At 43.4% G+C, this 5,255-nt stretch overlaps 1 pseudogene; it reads left to right on the top strand.

The window, feature by feature from the left end:
- Window positions 1–3,837: 3,837 nt before the first annotated feature.
- LOC132596394 (ubiquitin-conjugating enzyme E2 W-like) lies at window positions 3,838–4,341 on the top strand (annotated as a pseudogene).
- Window positions 4,342–5,255: the final 914 nt, after the last annotated feature.

Here is a 5,255-nt window from a genome sequence, read left to right as displayed (position 1 = left end):
GCTGATGATAGAGGCAGAGGGAGAAAAGGCCATGTGATACAGGGCCACAAGCCAAGGAGTTGAGGACAGCCTCTAGAAGCTGAAAAAGGCAAGGGAGCAGACTCTTTCTCAGCGCCAACAGAAGAAACTAACTCTGCAGACACCGTGACTTTAGCCTGTAAGACTCACTTCAGACTTCTGACCTTCAGAACAGTAAGAGAATACATTTGTTTGAAGCCACTCAATGTGTGGTCACCTGTTACAGAAGCAACAGGAAACGAATACAGAGGGCTGTTATGGGGGGGGGCACAGCTGCCTAGGGGGCGAGACCCCCTTCTGGGGAGATGCTGACCCCTTCATACCTGAGGTTCAAGGTTATAGGATATCTCTGCTGACTCATGTGGTCCTCACTGAGTTCACCACAAACCATGAGAGCCGGGGTAGGAGTGAGCAGCTGGGAGACTCACCACAGAGGCAGGGAGAAGCTGGACTGGGGTTGGGGGCTGAGACCAGGCTGTCATTGGGGGGCAGGTTGGTTCTGTGAGAGTGTGAGGCCGTGGCTGAGACCTTTCTAGAACCAGATGCCCTGACACTGCATATGTAGGTTAGGAACCAAGGCCTCTGACATGAAAAACTTGGAACAGATGTTGTCCTAACAGGGGTGAGATGACTATAGATGGTGGACCTGAGAAACCCCGGCCTGGCGTGCTTGGGGTCAATGCCCAGCAAAAGCACAGGGTGGGCTCGTAATGACCACACCTGAACAGCATCACCATGAGGGCAGGAGATGCAGTGAGAGAGGAAGAAAATGGAACCACACGTGGTTTCCAGCAAATTATCAGGTGAAGCTGAGGCGGACAGCATCCTCTCTTGCTATAAACATAGAGTTAGGCAGGATAACACATCATAAAAACATGAGGATACCCACCCAAACTTAAAAGCCAGAGAGGAAACTCACCAGGGGCCAGAAATGAAGAAAGAGATGAAAGAGATGGGCAGTGCCTGGGGGTTTGAGATCTGCTTATGGGCTAGAAGGACAGGCCTGGGATTTGAACCAGAATAAGAGAAGTGAACTCAGGCCGATGGAAGGCTGGGAGGATGCTGCCTGAAGTTTAGAGCAGTGGCGCTCCTCGGAGTAGCACTGCCTCTTGGGGGGCATGTGGGAGGATTTAGGGCATTTTTATTTCTTTTTTACATCTTTATTGGAGTATAATTGCTTTACAGTGTTGTGTTAGTTTCTGCTGTATAACAAAGTGAATCAGCTATATGCATACGTATATCCCCATATCCCCTCCCTCTTGTGTCTCCTTCCCACCCTCCCTACCCAACCCCTCTAGGTGGTCACAAAGCACTGAGCTGATCTCCCTGTGCTATGCAGCTCCTCACACCGGTCAGAATGGCCATCATGAAAAAAATCTACAAACAATAAATGCTGGAGAGGGTGCAGAGAAAAGGGAACCCTCTTGCACTGTTGGTGGAATGTAAATTGATACAGCCACTATGGAGAACAGTATGGAGGTTCCTTAAAGAACTAAAAATAGAACTACCATACTACTTTGTCCCCCACCCCACCCACCCACCCAGGGGACATGTGGCAGTGTCTGGAGACATCTGTGATTGCCACAGCGGTGGGGGAGGAAGACTTGCTCCTGGCACCTAGTGGGTGGAGGCCAGGATGCTGCTAACTTCCTAGTGCACAGAACAGACCCCCAACAAGGAATTGTTTGGTGCCCCATGTCAATAGGGCTGCAGTTGAGAAAACCTCGTGTAAAGAGCAAATGTTGTGAGATCATGCTCGAAAAGAGATGGCCTGACTCCTGGCTCACGGAAGGTGCTCAGGAATTAGAAACTTTTTTCTAGAGCTTAACCATCTGCTGGGGTAGCTGTTTCCAGACCTGGGGAATGAGCTGGGGCCTGGGAAGGAAGGGAACAACACTACCATCATTAACTGTTATTCTTTTTACCACCACTGTTGTTGTTATGGTTATTGCTAGTGACTGGTATTTGTTGAGATCCTCTGGAATCCTGTTTTCAGTGCTTTCCATGTAATGACCGACAACAACTCCACAAAGTTCCTGCAGTAGGTCTTATTATTACGTCAGTTTCACAGAGAAGGAAACTGAGTGCCTGTCCTAATCTGTTCAGGCTGCTCTAACATGGAGGAAGCTCCCTGGAGTCCCTATTATAAAGGCACTAATCCTATTCGTGGGGGCTCCACCCTCATGACCCAGTCACCTCCCAAAGACCCCACCTCCTAATGCCATCACCTTGGGGGTTAGGTTTCACCTTATGAATTTTGAGGCGGGACACAAACATTCAGTCTCTAACAGTACCTGTACATGAGGGGCTGGTCACAGAGCGCTCATACATCTGCTGTTTACATAGCTGTTCACAGGGTTTTTTCAAAGCGCTTCTCTGAGGATTTCAATGCTCAGGAAACAAGATCCTCTCCTGATCCATTGGTGCTTCTCCAAATGATCATGGGACCTTCCTATGGGGTGGAGAGAGGAATTTAACATCTCAGTTACATCTCCCAGGGTTCAGAGAGGTTAAGTCATGTGCCTAAGGTCACACAGCTGGTAAGTGAGAGAGCTCTGCTTGTGACCACAGAGACAAATTCCACTCCAGAAGTCACAGGAACTGCTGATGTTCTGTTTGTCCTGGACCACATTCTGCGGGTAGCTAGGAGTGAGGGAGTGAGGCTAGGCGTATGCAAGGACCTGCTTGCATTTCAGCTGTAGTCTTTACTGCCTGAATCAGGCAGGTGGCTTTTAATCACCCACTACCTGTGGCACCCCCTGGGCTGTGAGAGATGCTTATTCCTCTCATCTTAATTAATTTTCAGCTGCTGTTTTGTTTTTGTTTTTTATTCCCCCTGTTGACAAACTGAGTTTCTACACTACTTGTCTCAAACTTCCTTGGTTTCCCTGCAATGTCTAACATGTTATTGGGAAAAGAGAAAAAGAGGGAAACAAAGCATTTCTTCAGTTTTAAGCATATATATATTTCAGTAGATGCTCATTTATTTCCAGATTTTGTATTTGTGAATTTGCTTACTCGCTACAATTTTTTCATCATCCCCAAATGAAAACTTGCAGTACTTTGGTGGTTATTTGCAGCCATGCACAGAGTTGCAAAAAATTCCAGTCATTCAACGTGCACATTCCCAGCTGATGTGCACGGCTTTGATGAGACAACCAGGCTTTGTTGTTGCAGTTCTCACACTGCAAACAAGTGCTCTTTTTGAAGTCTGTTTAGCACTACTGCTATTTGCTTTTTTGTTCTTTTTATTGGTGATTTCGCTGTTTAAAATGGTCTCCAAGTAAAGAGCTGAAGTGCTGTCTGGTGTTCCTAAGTGCAGTAAGGCTGGGACATGCCTTATGGAGAGAACAGCTAGATAACAGGCAGGGGTCATAGTGCTGCTGGCCCTGAGACCAACATTAATGAATCAACGTTAATGAATTAATATTAAAAGGCTTTTAAACAGAAACACACTTAAAACAAAGTTCTGTATTGATTATTCGATGAAAATGCTGTGACCAGATGTTTACAGGAACCTAACCTGTATTTCCCCTAAGAACAATGGTTCAGTGTTCGCTAAATCGGTGTTCTCAAAACTTTATGGTACATGACTCTTGTGAATAATGCACCTTTTTTGGTCTCAGTTTATGTTCCCAGCAGTCTGTAAGGTAGGTACCATTCCACTCAACAGTTGAAGACACTGCATCTCCGAGAGGCTTAGCAGGTTGCCTGTGGTCACACAAAACTAGAAATCAAACCCAGTTCTGCCAGAATGAATCATCCATGCTCTTTCTATAAAATTTTGCTGATTCTAGAATTTGCTGGTTGAATTGAATCATGTTGAACATTCAAAAGCACCTCATTGATGGCGTCAATGCAGAACGACTACAAAAAGAACCGTTGGCTTTGCAAAATGACCCACCTCCCGGAATGACTTAAAATGAAAAGAGTGTTCAAAATTCATTTACACAGTGGATTGTAGATATGGAAGGAGCACCAGGTACCTTATATGAAGGAGAAAAATTTCAACTTCTATTTAAGTTTAGTAGTTGATATCCTTTTGACTCTCCTCAGAGATGACCACCAGAATTCTTTTTATGTTCGAACATGTTAACAAGAATCCAAAGAAAACAAAATGGTGGTATCATGATGATACTTGTTGATGCCACTGTTATCATCCTCCTAGCAGAAGATAGTCCTACTGAGAAAATGAGCACTTTGATCATTCAGTCTTTGAACTTTAACCTTTGACTGGAAATGACCTATAGACAAAGAAGACTACTTCCTTTTACTGCATTTTTACTTGTGTGCATTCTGGGCGCATGTTGATCGCTGGTTCAGTCCAGGCAACTGACATGCTTTTATTAGTCATACAGTATTGATGCAGGTGTCAGGAAATGTCAAATATAATTCCATTTTTAATTTTTATTTTTTTTAAGATTTTGGAAAAGTTCCAGGTCCTCATGTACTGTGCAATAACAATGACTTCCTTGGAGGTTTTGGGACGTTCGTTGCCGGCAACGGACGTTGTAACAGGAAAAATTTTCATCAACTCCTGCCACCCAATGATTAATGCACGATAGGGCCTATGAAATGAACTTATCCGTTAGAGTGGGATTATAAATAAAGTGAGGGATCCAACGTTACTTTGAAAGCCACCCCAACTGCTTATATTCGGATTCTATGCACTGTGAACCTAAGGTTAACAGCATGAATTAACATGCGTTTTTAAAGGACTGTAATGAAAGATCATTGCGTATTTATTGAATTGTTTATATCTGCTGTCAAATTGTTTTGACATGGACGGTTTTCAAGTAACATTGGCAGAGAGGTAGAATACGTTATCCCTCTGGTGAAAATGAATTCATCTGTTGTATATAGTTCCTCAATCTCTGAAGTAAAGGTAATATAGGGTATTGTAAAGTAAATATAGTATTTATAGTAAAGTAAAGGTAATATAGGGTATGAATGGTTTAATAAAGCCTTTATTTTGTAAGAAAAATGACAGTGATGATTAAACTGCTGCAGTCCATAATTTGGGCTTGTTATTTGTACATTAAGGATTTTTTTCCCAAGTAGATTACACTCTGTTACTTCCTGCTAGCCATCAGCATTAAGCCCTGCTGCCTAAACACTATTTCATTTATTTATGTTTGGAAAACCCATAAACATTTTTGTCTGCAATTTTGTTTCTTTTGTTATGTTTTAAGTCAAGTTTGAACGTTACAATACTTTAACTGAAAAACTTTTGTCAA

Source organism: Globicephala melas, unplaced genomic scaffold (assembly GCF_963455315.2).
Source record: "Globicephala melas unplaced genomic scaffold, mGloMel1.2 SCAFFOLD_80, whole genome shotgun sequence".
Lineage (NCBI taxonomy): Eukaryota > Metazoa > Chordata > Mammalia > Artiodactyla > Delphinidae > Globicephala > Globicephala melas.
The sequence above is the reverse complement of the archived record's forward strand: the minus strand, read 5'-3'. Positions and strand labels throughout refer to the sequence as shown.